Source organism: Notamacropus eugenii, chromosome 3 (genome assembly GCF_028372415.1).
Source record: "Notamacropus eugenii isolate mMacEug1 chromosome 3, mMacEug1.pri_v2, whole genome shotgun sequence".
Lineage (NCBI taxonomy): Eukaryota > Metazoa > Chordata > Mammalia > Diprotodontia > Macropodidae > Notamacropus > Notamacropus eugenii.
In genome coordinates, this window is record NC_092874.1 from 3,014,272 (window position 1) to 3,027,974 (window position 13,703).

The following is a 13,703-nucleotide window of genomic DNA, read 5'->3' on the forward strand; positions in this document are numbered from 1 at the left end:
ATCTCAGTGATTTTCAGGCTGCTCCATCCTTAAAAATCAAAACAAAATAAACAAACAAAAACCATGAAGCAAATCCCAGCTCAGGTCCATTCTCGTCCCCATGCCACAGTTCTACACCCACCCTGACTCTAGTCTCTAGCCCATCCCCTTCTCCTACTTTCACTGGCAGTTAAAACTTTCCTTTTATCTAACTTGACTACAATACAATTTCTGGCCATGAATTAAACAAGGATGAGAATAGACTTTTTTCTCCAGGGGTGGAGGGTAGGGGTGGGGGTGGGGAGAGGTGATGACAAGCCCTTATTCCAGATTCACAGGATGTATTTTCTGACTCTTTTCTGTCCACTTGCTGCATGGCAAAGAAAGTTCTTTTAAATGACTGAGCTAGAAATGAAAGTATATACAAAAGGCACAAGAAAGGCCAAAGCACTTTCTTCCTTTCCTAATGACACTCAAGGGAAGAAATGCTGTAAGTCTCTGGATAGAGAAAGAGGTTCAAAGTTCTTGTCACTCAATCTGTGCCAGCATGTATTCTTAAAAATGCATGGAGCCCCTGTTTCTTTTCTTCTTTTTGTTCATTTTGCTCTTAGTTGAATGAATGTTGGAGATGGAATGAACTAACCTATACCTTTACAAGCTTCAAGATTTCAGAAGAGGCACCACAGGTTCCAGGAACTGGAAGCCATATCAGAATCTGGCTGCGTGTGATTCAGGAGCTAGGCGGTACAGTGGACAGAGCACTGGTCCTGATGCCAGAAAGACTCATCTTCATGAGTTCAAATCTGGCCTCAGACACTAACTTGCTAAGTGACTCTGGGCAAGTCACTTAACTCTGTTTTTTTTCTCTCAGTTCTACATCTGTAAAATGAGCTAAAGAAGGAAATGACAAAGCATTGTGCTATCTATGGCAAGAAAACCCCAAATGGGGTCATGAAGAGTTGGATGCAACTGAAAAATGACTTAACAAAAACAACAACAAAATGAAGAGCATAACAGTACCTACCTCTTGCCATGGTAATAAAGGTAAAATTAGATAGTATTTATGAAGCAATTTATAAACCTTAATGCATTATATAAATCACTATTCTCCTATATGTGTTTTGGGATCAATACTACTAAGTCTGTATCCCAAAGAGATCATTAAAAAACGGAAAAGGGAAAGGAACCAGAGAGAAGTGTGTGTGTATATATATGTGTATACATATATATGTATATATATATATATATATATGTATGTATGTAAACACATACATACATACATACCAGTAGTAAGGCTGCACTAGTAGATCTGAGGACCCAACACAGGCTTACATCAAAACTCATGGTTACACCCCTTTGTCCTCTGAATTTCCAGTGCCATTGAGATCCCGGCTTCAGGCTGCAGAACTTGGCTTCAGCAACCAGCTTGGCCTTCAGGAACAAGATCTTCAGGGAAAAAAAAAGCTACCTGAGTGCTACAACCTCGAAGCACCAGTGCTGCAAAGCACTGAACTATGTGTGCCAAGGAAAGTAGGCTCTGAACTGATGATGCTGGGCCAGACAACTAAAGAAGGGAAGGAGTAGGACAGATTACTAGACTCTGCATGTGGGGACCTATGCAGAATTCCAGAAAGCATGAGAGAAAGATCACCACATCCAGCTGGGACTAGTTCTGACCCCCACAAAGTCAGATGGAGCAGAGACATAGGCCAGTGAACCATGACTTGCAAAATATGAGATAAGGCTAATACCCAGTCCTTAAGAGAATAACGTTCAGAGGAGAAAGAGTCAGGTAGTTGATGATTTGGGAAATCATCAAAGTGTCTGTGCAGAGAGGGGGTGGCGAGACAACAGTTCCAAAGACTCTGGGGAAAAGACATCTCAAAGACCTTGTGTATAAGCAGTCACAATAGAAGAAAATATGGTCTTCAAATATAGTACATGACTTCAGGTATCTGTGAACATAAATACTGCAAAATTAAGGAAAATGACTCAATTCTGGATGAGACAGACAACCCTGTGGAACTTGAGGAGAACCTGGACCTACAACACAGTGTCCCTTGGTGGTTTAAAAGAGAATTGACAATGAGGGCAGAATTTATGTCTTATCCAGCAAAAATAATGAGCAGAAAAGATTTGCAATTTTAAACTTTACCAAAGAAACAAAAGAGAGAATGGTGGGGAATAAATGCACAGAAGTGAAAGACAGCCCAGAAAGGAAGCAAAGGGCAATGACATTATAAGATAACATGGCCACCACATGAGAAAAAAAAACATATGGATGTTATGGATAGAATAAGTAGAGGTAACCTGAGGATCACAGGTCTCCTTGAAAAAAAAAAACCTGAAGGGACAAAAAACCTTAAAACCACCATGAAGGCAATAACAGAAGAGAACTGCCCTAACACCTGAATATGGAAAATGAAATTCCAATAAAAAAAAAGAAGTCACAGATTGTCCCCAGAAAATATTCACTCCGAGTGTGAGAATTAAGTCTTGGAAAGCCAAGGAGCATTTTTAAATGTTCCCTTTATGCTAGACCCTGGGCTATGTACTGAATCTTTTCTCTGTCCTGCCCAAGCTTCAGAAGAAGGCACATATTGAGAGTTGTATAAATGTACATTCCTGGAATTGGAGAGTCAGCACCTATAATGCCCGTTGACCAATCTAGGATTCTGAATGGCATCATTTTTCCAGTCATTATTTCATCTGTGGTAGATATTCTACTGGCTTAGTAGAAAGATCTGGAGCTAAAACTCTTTGGCTGATGGGCCATATTTGTCATGGTCATTACCAGAAAGCTCTACTAAAGATTTTTTTTTCTTTAGGGAAGAATACACATTATAAATTGGAACTTCATAGTAATATACAGCTGCACTTCCAAAAATGACCCCTGGCATATAGACATGGATTCCCATGAATGCTTGTCTTGGGCCCAATGATTTGCCATCATAGAGACAAATGAGGGGGAAAAACCCTGTAAAATGATAATTGCTTACCACTTCTTAATCTAAAGAGCCTTTTAATGATAATGTTTTTTCTGATGTTACAGTTTTCTGGATTGAACATACTGTTTCAAGAATCCCTGACTCAATAGTAAATGAACAAGAAAAAAAATATTAGTGAGAATTGTAAAGAAACACGGAGTGTCTGAGCAAATGGAGCATTTTCAGGAAAACGATTAAATTGATGAATTAGATTAAAATGTCACCACCATTAAACTCTGCTTAATAAATGTTACATAAATAGCTCAGCAGCATGGTATTCCCTGGCTAAGAATTCTGGGCTACTGGGGTCAGACCAGAGGCAGTGGATGGATATGAGTCTCTGCAGTTACCTTTCCTTTCTGAGAGTCATTTTCTGCAGCCTTGTGATTCTGCACTAGGAAACTGCAGAGTACATTGGAGAAATATTAAGCCTGACCTCTTTATATAGAATGAACATACATGTTCATTCCTTACTATGGGCACAACCTAGGGCTAAGACCATGTCATTTTGCATAGGTATCCTAGGAAGGTGATGTAGCAATAGTTCAGCTCCAACCCTCAGAACACAGAAGCTATCTGTCTTCTCAACTTTATTTGGCTTTTCTTTCTGATTATGTTTTTTTTTTTTTTAGCTTTACCACAGTCTGTGTGTAGGGGGAGAGTGGGGAGCAGAGGGCAGCCATAGAATAGAAATGAGTGAATACATAGAGAGTAATGGAGCCTACAGTGGAAAGGTCACTGACCTTAGAGTCAGAGTGCAAATCCTATTTCTGATAGCTCTTGTCTCTGTGACCTTGGGTAAATCACTTTTCCTTCCTGTGCTTTAGTTTCCTTATGTATAAAATAAGGAGTATCTGACTAGCTGATCCCTAATGTCTCTTTTACCTGTAGGGCTAAGACCTAACAAAATCCAAATTGTCATTGAGTGACCCTTGGCCATTTGGGGCATCTTTTTCTTGTTTCAGGCCTGCACCTGGAGATATGGGACAGCACAGAAGTTTCAGATTTTCTGGGGCTACCACCTGGCTTGATATGTAAACAAGAATCTTTAGGGAATGGCATTCCTCATACACTGGGACTGTTCCTCTGTTTAATGTTTACCTGGTTCTACTCACTTCACTAAACATCAGTTCATATAAGTCCATCAAAGTATTTCTGAAGACCACCTGTTCATCATTTCTTACAGCACAATAATATTCCTTTAAATTCATATACTACAACTTGCTCAGCCGTTCCCAAACTGATGAGCACTCCCTAGATTTCCAGTTCTTGGCCACCACAAAAAGAATCGCTATGAATATTTTTGTGCATATGGGTCCTTTTACCATTTTCATGATCTCTTTGGGATATAGCCCTAGAAGTGGTATTTCTGGATCAAAGGGTGTGCACATTTTTTGCAGCCCTTTGGGTATAGTTCTAAATTCCTCTCCAAAATGACTAAATGTTTTCCATCTTTTGTTTGGTCACAAATTTCACCATTCTCCACAAATATGAAAAATCAACTATTCCTTGCTCCCCTAATTTGTTTGTAGTATCAGCCTTTATACCTAGATTGTGTGCCCATTTGGACTTTATTCTGGTATACAGTGTCAGGTATTGGTCTATGACCAATTTTTGCCACACTATTTTTCAGTTTTCCCAGCAGATTTTGTCAAACAGTGAGTTCTTATCCCAGAAGCAGAGGTCCTTGGATTTATCAAACAGTAGTCTGCTATATTCATTGACTACTGTATCTTGAGCACCTAACTTATTCCACTGTTCTACCCCTTTATTTCTTAGCCAGTACCAAGTGGTTTTGATGATTGTTGCTTTATAATGCAATTTAAGATGTGGTATGGGGCCTCTTCTGGTAGGTGGAGCACCTGGCAGTGCAGGCTGTGGTGTAAAGATGGCTAAGTCTAAGAACCATACCACCTACAACCAATCACGAAAATGACACAGAAACAGCATCAAGAAACCTAGGTCACAGAGATACAAGTCTCTGAAAGGTGTTGACCCCAAGTTTCTGAGAAGCATGCATTTTGCCAAGAAACACAATCGGAAGGAACTGAAGAAGATGCAGGCCCAAAACGCCAAAGCCATCAAGGCTCAAGCAGAGGTCATCAAGTCCTTGAGCATCAAGGCCTCTAAGGCCAAGCTCCTCAGGACCAAGATCCCAAGGGCAGTGCCCAGCGTGCAGGTCGCAAGATCACCACAAAGCATCCAGACTCTAGGGTCAGCATTAAATGTTCAGGCTCCAGGATCATGAAGCCTGACTTTAAGGTTTCCAGAACCACTGACCCCAACGCCACCAAGCCCACTGACCCCAAATCTGCCAAGCCCACTGATCCCAAGGCCACCAAATATGGCCCCAAGACTGCCAAGTCTGATCCCAAAGCAGCCAAAGCCACAAAGCCCGGTGATTCTAAGGCTGCTAAGCCTACTGATACCAAGCCTGCCGAGTCCAAACCCAAAGATGCTGGCACTAAAGTTGCTAGTCCCAAACCTTCAAAATAGATGTTTCAGGACAGAAGGAAAACCCTAAACCACCTATTTTTCCCAACTGAGGTATCATTATTCACTATTTCATATAAATAAAGGAAATGGTGAGTCAAAAAAAAAAAAAAGATGTGGTATGGCTAGGTCACCTTCCCCAACAATTCTTTTCATTCATTCCCTTGATATTCTGGACATTTTGTTCTTCCAGAAGAATTCTGATATTACTTTTTCTAACTCTATAAAACACTTTTTTTTGGTGGTTTGATGGGTGTTGCACTGAATAAATAAATTAATTTAGGTTGAATTGTCAGTTTCATTATATTAGCTTGGCCTACCCACAAACAACTGATGCTTTTCCAATGATTTTGATCTGACTTTATTTATTTGAAAAGCGTTTGGTAATTGTGTTCATATAGTTCCTGTGTTTGTTTTGGCAGATAAACTTCCAAATATTTTATAATGTCTGCAGTAATTTTAAGTGGGAATTCTCTATCTCTTGTTGGGCTTTATTAGTAATATATAGAAATAGAGATGATTTATATAGGTTTATTTAGTATCCTGCAACTTTGACAAAGTTGTTAATTATTTCAAGTAGTTTTTTACATGATTCTCTAATCATATCATCTGCAAAGAGTGAAAATTTAGTTTCTTCTTTGCCTGTTCTAATTACTCCAATTTCTTTTTCTTCGCTTATTGCTAATGCTAACATTTCTAGTACCATGTTGAATATCAGTGGTGAGAATGAACATCCTTGTTTCACCCCTGATCTTACTGGAAATGTATCTAGCTTATTCTTGTTGCATTTAATGCTTGCTGATGGTTTTAGGTAGATAGTATTTAGTATTTTGAGAAAGGCTCCATTTATTCCTATACTCCCCAGTGTTTTCAGTAGGAATAGGTGCATTATTCTCCTGTGCCACTCATGAATAGCACCAATTATCAGGACTTTTTTGTTTTCGTCTTGCTGAAATGAGATAGCTGGTGGTGTAGTGTATCAAGCCCTGGGCCTGGAATGAGGAAGACTTGAACACACATCCAGCCTCAGATACTTCCTTGTTGTGAGAACCTTAAGTAAACCTTGGTTTATCTCATTTTCCTCAACAAAATAAATGCAGATAATGACAGGATCAATTTGCTGGATTGTGCAAGGGTGAAATGAAATATTTGCAAAGTGCTTAGCACAGGGCCTAACATAGAGTAGGTGATCAATAAATACTCATTCCTTTCTCTTCCGTGTGTGTATGCATATATGTATGTATACATGTATGTATGTGTATACATACACACATACGCATATATGCGTGTTTATGTGTAGTCTGATTTAGTCTCTTCCTTAGTCTCAGCTTATTTTTTTTTCTCACTCTCTGGGGTAAAACACAACAGGTGCGAATTTCCTCTCCTATGGTGACCTTTCAAAAACTGATCTACACTAAGCAGGAGTGCAGAGGATGGAGTAGCTCTGAACAGAGGCAGTGGCTTCTGTTGGGTTTTCCTTTGGTTTAGTTTGTTACAATCTAGCTGGTCCAATACTCAGTCCAAGAACCAAGGCTCAGGTCCTTGGTGCCATATTGGAGGAAGATGCTTGCCCAGAGTCCAGAGATCCTATAATACTTTGCATGAAAGCAAACAAAAGGACCTGGACCTTGGGAAGCAGTGCACAGGCAGAGAAGTCCTCTCATGATGCCATTAAAATAAAGCCTTAACTTTGTGTGGTCACATATTTGTGGGACATGACACATTCGATTTTCTCACGTTCCTTTCTAAATACAAATTTGTGTTCTTAACTGGAGGCTATGTACCTCAGGGTCTACAGAGTTCCTTAGTGCTGAATGAGTTCTGAGTTCAAATCCTCTTCTCTCTCCAGTCAACTGTGGGGCTGCAGGTCACACAGAGAGTGCCATATTTTCACAGCTATGAGAAACCTCAAAGAACCCTAACCCTGTTTAACAGGGGAGAAAATCTGCTTAGCATAGATCAGTTTTTGAAAGGTCACCATAGGAGAGGAAATTCGCACCTGTTGTGTTTTACCCCAGAGAGTGAGAAAAAAAAATAAGCTGAGACTAAGGAAGAGCCTAAATCAGACTACACATAAACACACATATATGTGTATGTATATACATACATACATGTATACATACATATATGCATACACACACACGTGTGTGTATATGTTAAAGAATATATAAAAGAACACAACTGGAGCTCCCTATGAAGGGGGCTGGGCTGCCTCCAAAGTGGGAAGGGAATGAGGGGAGGGAAGGGAATTGAGAAGGAAGGAAATAATTATTTGTACCAACTATTACATGCCAGGCGTTCTGCTAAATGATTTACCAATTTTATCTCATTTAATCCTCACAACAATCCTAGGAGGTAGGTATTGTTGCTATTCCTAGCTGAGGAAACTGAGACAGAGGTTAAAAGACTTGCTAGGGTCACCGGACTTCACACTAGGTGAAATCTATTGGATAGGAGATAGCAAGATTTTCTTTCATATATGAATTGGATTAGGTAACAACCTAGGAAGGGGCTGTGTGCTGCATCTTAGGATTGGAGGAAACTCAGAAGGTAGAAGGTCCTCTGGTCTGGAGGCTCCCTAGGGGCTTCTTGTTACTCTTCCAGCTCTTCATTCTTCTAGTAACATTGCTTTGGTCATTCTTTTAACTAGAAAACAAGCAAACCAGTACTGCCAAGTCCAAGGAGGCATTTTATGGGTCCATCTGCCATCACAATGCCTATGTCTTGTTTCTGTAGGAATCATCAATATAGTTCTTTTCTGCCATACAGTCATACCCTCCTCCTTCCCCTAGACAGGATGCTCTGGCCCTGTCATCTAGAAGGCCAATAAGCAGGTCCCAAGCTCATTTCCTACCAGGAAGATCTTGGTCATATGAGAAGAGGTGCTCCTCTGCACTTCAAACATATGGAGAAGCAGCTTTGTTCAGTTACAATAACAAGGAATATCTTGTGTGCTCTGATCTGAAACAAATGGAAAAGAAAGGTCAGAGAGGTAGGTGTGTGACAGCTGGAGACACAAGAGTCGTTTAATAGTTTCTGCAGTCAATTGTGCTCTTTGATGTTCTGCCTTCAACATTTCTTATCTGATGATAGATGATTTAACTTCTCTGTGCCTCATTTTCCTCATCTGTAATTGGGGTAGCAATATTTATAGTGCCTATGAAAAAAGTCATTGAGGTAAATTTATGTAAATTAAGTAATGTATCTAATTAGGTAATGCGTGTAAAATGCCTTAATGTGGTTTGTGTGTATGTCTGTGTATATGTATGTATGCATACACACACATATATACACATGTATACGTGTTTACATAAATATGCAATCTATTTTTATATATCACCTACCTATCCTGTCTATCATCATCATCATCATCATCATCATCATCATCATCATCATCATCATCATCATCACTTTTTGTAAATATGTTATAATGGATTAAGAGCTGGCTGATTCTAGAGGATTGAAGGAATGGATAGCTAGGTGGTCTAGTGGATACAATGCTGGACCCAGAGTAAGGAAGACTTGAATTCAAATGTGACCTCAGACACTTACTAGGTATTTGACCCTGGGTAAGTTATCCATCCTCCATTTGCCTCAGTTTCTTGAACTGTAAAATAGAGACAATAACAACACTCACCTTATAGTGATGTTGTGAGGGTCAAGTGAGATCATATTTGCAAAAGCGTTTATCACAGTCCCTCCCTGACACACAGCAGGTAATATATATTTATGCCATTCTTCACCTGCATTCACATCCTATTTTCAACATATTCTGTCTGTGACCCTAATCAAGTCATTTAACCTCTCAGTTCCCTGGGCAATTCTTTCTAAGACTATAAATTGGAGAGCAGTTGTTAATCTCCATTGCTAAAGGATGTTGTCTCAGTATTCTCCTAGACTGATGAAAACACAGGTGGGCTCTCCCCCATAATTACCACCAGCATTGTTCTCATTATCATCGTCTTCTTCCTCCTCCTCCTCCTCACCATCCTGAAGGCAGGGGAAAGGCAGTGGCGGGATACAGACAAGCTAATGATGTTAGTTGACCTCATGTATCACCATTGGTGGATCATACATCTGCAGCTTTTGTGAGACTAGAGAACTGGACTTGGAGACTGCCTTGAGAACCACCACCCCCCCCCAAAAAAAAATCCTTTTTCTCCATCTGCATATGCTTTCACATGCTGATATGGAACCAACAGTAAATGGATGGTTTCTAGTATCTCTCAACTAATGGACATCTTCCTAATCATCTCCTCTGCTCTATTTGCAGACTCCATTATCTCCCTTCAGGGCATGACATAATTCCAAACACTTCTTTATTCAACATCTATTGAGTACCCCTGTCTAGATCACACTACAGCTAAGGTTTGAGAAGTTCCATGTCTGTGCAGGGAGCATGTTGGGGAAGAGAGGGTATATAAAAGAAAAAAAGGCCAAAAGCAAGGTTTTTGCTTGAAAAATACTATCAGCTGTTGAGTCCCAACTCAGCTGTTGCTGACTGTTTCTTAGTTTGCTTTTAGTGTACATCAGGGCAAGAGGGAGGAAAGACAGAGAGAGAGAGAGAGAGAGAGGCAGAGAGAGAGAGAGAGAGAGAGAGAGAGAGGCAGAGAGAGAGAGAGAGAGAGAGAGAGAGAGAGAGAGAGAGAGAGAGAGAGAGAGAGAGAGAGAGAGACAGAGAGAGACAGAGAGAGACAGAGAGAGACAGAGAGACAGAGAGACAGAGAGACAGAGAGAGCAGGCATATCCATGGCTCTCAAGTTGCAGGGCAACCTATTTGTCTAGGCATGCCATATCTCAAACTTTGCTTGACTTTTCAGGTGTATGATGTTAGCCACACAATGTTCTGCTGTGCTGAGGAGCATTGTGGGGAAATTGTTCCTCGATCCCATTCCTTCTGCTTTCACTGAGCAGGTGGTTGGAGATTTCTGCCCGCTTTAAATGTCTGGCTTTGACTACAGTCCTGATTCCAGGTGCTGCCTCTTCAATAGAAGAATAAGAGTGAGGTACAATCTCTCTTTTCCGCCAGGCACCCAGGGGCTTGTGCCTTGCTTGGAGAGGAAGGAGGTCCTTCACACACAATGTAATCTTAGCAATTTTCCCCTGAAAGTGAAGGTCTGCCATTCTGTTACTTGGCTATGACCAGCTTTTTCTATCTAATTAATTGAAAAGCTTTTCCTCCAGGGGACAAATTCTTCTGAAACACATAACAACCAACCTGGTAATTAGTACGTACAGACATTTGATATGTTTTTAATATTTCTCTTGCTACTTACCTAGGGCACCTCCATCAGATTTACGCTTTAACTTTCTTGTGATTTCTGCTTAATTTTCTAATGGGGAATCTGATTCACTAAAAGATTTTGACTGGACTCTGCTAAAGATGACATCTGTGTTCCAGATAGCTCAGTTTCCCCTCAGCCCTTTATTATTTGGTTCTCATGAAAATGGAAAGAGAGGGAGATAGGCAAGGAAAAAATTTCTTAGAAGTTGAAGTAATGCCCACTTCAGCGGTGCTTGCTTGAAAAAAAAACTGCTTTCCTCATTCGTCAGTGAAATTTCAAAAGTATGGAAGGATGTGGATTTCCCACAGGCATTGGTATTAGTGTTCACTGGAGCCAGTAGCAGCATTCCAAGAGCAAGGGGACTAAATGGAAAATCTACATCACTGAGCATCTCTGCTCTAGAGGGAAAAAATGTCATGCCTCTATACCGTTATGTTCTCAAAGTTCATCAGAAAGATCCCTCTTCAGGACTCAGCCAAGGTACCCAAAGATTCCCGATATGTAAGAGGTGGGAGTTTAGTCTTTGGCCACATGTGCTCTCTAAGTTTGAGCCAAACTTCCCCAAACATCTTCTCTACTTCGGAGGATGGTGTGCCTTTCACTCGAGAAGAGTCTCTTATTATTACTATTCATTTTTATGATTAATTAATTTGCTTTCAGTTTTCAACAATAATTTCCATAAGTTTTAAATTTTCTCCCCCTTTTTTTTTTCTTATTAAACTCTTTTATTCAGTGGAGCCTTTACAACCTATTGAAAATGTCACATTCCAAATGTAGAATATTTGAGAAAACAATTACCATTTGCAAGTACTTACAGACAAAAATTTTGGAATAAATGAGTTAAAAGTAAGCAATATATATATACACATATATGTATACCATGATCAAAATGCAGGTGAGAACCCTGGAGTACCTGAGTTTTCAAATTATTGGCTTTCCAGATATAGTGACTGCATTTTGACCTGGTTATATTAAATACAGCCCACACCATGAAGAATGTCTTTGGTTGGGAGGCACTATATCACCAAGGTTAGGCAAAAAGTCCTTAGGTATACTCAAGGTTTATCTTCGGATATTTCTTCCAGATGAAGGTCAGTTTGTGTTGTAAGGAAGGACTCCCATGTGGCAAGGCACTGCTCATAGTAGCTGATGTTTTTCTCAGCCATGTCTGTAAATGCCAATTTGATATCATTTTGCATGTTTTGTTTCCATCTGTCCCAGTCAGCTTTCAGAGCATTATTAGCACATTCCACCTTATCTTCTAGTTTTCCGATCTCTTATGAAAGCACCTCCTTTTCAGTCTTTTTGTAGGTCAAAGCTTCAACTCTGGAATCCAGTTCTGCTTGAATTTGGTCTCTTCTTTTCATAACTCCCATTAATATTTCACTATAAAGAACATATTCATGTACAACTGGAAGCAGTGTCTCAGAAAGGTCAAATATTCGTCTTTCAGTGGCCTTACAGCACTTGTCAATGCAGCTGGCCACACCTTTCAGGGAGTCAACCAGGTCCTCTTCCGATGCTGACCACCAGGTGTAGATTGGTCCATATTCCTTCATTTCTTCAAAATACTCCTTTTCTTCCTTGTAAATTCTATGAGATATTTTGTCTATTAAGTTTATCTCCTGGCTAAATGTTCCCACATAATCATTCATTTCAGTGAACTCCTCTGGGCGGTTTTTAACTCCTCTCACTGAGGATGCTACAGCTCTGACTGTCTGCCCCATCCTGCTAAGCAATCCAGGACCTTGTTTCTTGTGTGAAGAGAGCTCCCAGGCTTGTGCAGTAAGAAACACTTTGAAGTCTTCTTTAAAAGTTAAAGTTGGGTGATCAGCAATTCGATTTAAGAATCTATGCAGTGCCTTTCTTCAAGTCTCAATGAAGTCATCGTTAAACCGTTCCACCATGCCTTTCATTATGAATTTTTCTGGCAAAGGAGGAAAAATGAGGGTGGGATGTGCTTCTTCAAGTTTTCCCTTTAACCAAAGGAAATCTTGGTAACGTCTTCGAACTTCAAATTCACTAGAATCAAACTCACCCCGAGATGTCTTAGTTGTAACTCTGTAGGTGATGAAAGTTTCAATTGTAGTAATGTGGCTTTCGGGATCGTCAACTGTAATGAAAAGGTCCTTTGAGTCTGGCTCATCTTCAAACTTGTATTGGTTTATCATGGATAAAGGGGATGTTGGCATCAAAGGACTGAAAGAGTTCATGTCCATCAGTGAGGCATCCTTGCTGAAGACCTCCAGGTCATCCTCGTCCTCATCCAGGTCCAGCACCTCGGGCTGCATCAGGGCTGCGGCCCCACGGCCTCCGCGGGGGCTCTCCCCGCCATCGCTGCCCGCCCTGCTGCCGCCGCCCCCGCCTTTCTCCCCCTTCTTGCCACTTCCTCCCCAAGTTGGCATGCAATCTTATATGGGTTCTACACATACATTCTTATTACACACATTTTCACATTAGTCATGTAGCATAGAAGAATTAAAATGAATGGGAGAAATCATAAAACAACACAAAAACAAAACACAATAGAAAAGAAAATGTCCTGCTTCATTCTGTGATCAAATTCCATACTTCTTTCTCTAGATGTGGAAGGCATTTTGCCTCAAAGGTCCACTGAAAATTTTTTAAGTCATTGCATTGCAAAGAAGTACTAAGTCTACCAGAAAAATTCCTATCACACTGTGGTTGTTGCAGTGTACAAAGTTCTACTGGTTCTGCCCCTTTCACTCAGCATCACTTCATGTAAGTCTTTCCAGGCTTCTCTGAAGTCTTCCTGTTCATCATTTCTTATAGCACCATAGTATTCCATTATATTCATATACCACAATTTATCCAGCCATTCCCCAATTGGTGGGCATCCCCTTGATTTCCAGTTTTTGGCCACCACAAAGACAGCTGCAATAAATATTTTTGCACATGTGAGACTGTTTCCTGTTTTTATGCTCTCTTGGGGATACAG

General features: G+C 40.3%; 2 pseudogenes; one reads left to right on the top strand and one right to left on the bottom strand.

The window, feature by feature from the left end:
- Positions 1–4,854: 4,854 nt before the first annotated feature.
- LOC140531044 (large ribosomal subunit protein eL29 pseudogene) lies at positions 4,855–5,462 on the top strand (annotated as a pseudogene).
- Positions 5,463–11,445: 5,983 nt separating this feature from the next.
- LOC140532370 (sorting nexin-7 pseudogene) lies at positions 11,446–13,101 on the bottom strand (annotated as a pseudogene).
- Positions 13,102–13,703: the final 602 nt, after the last annotated feature.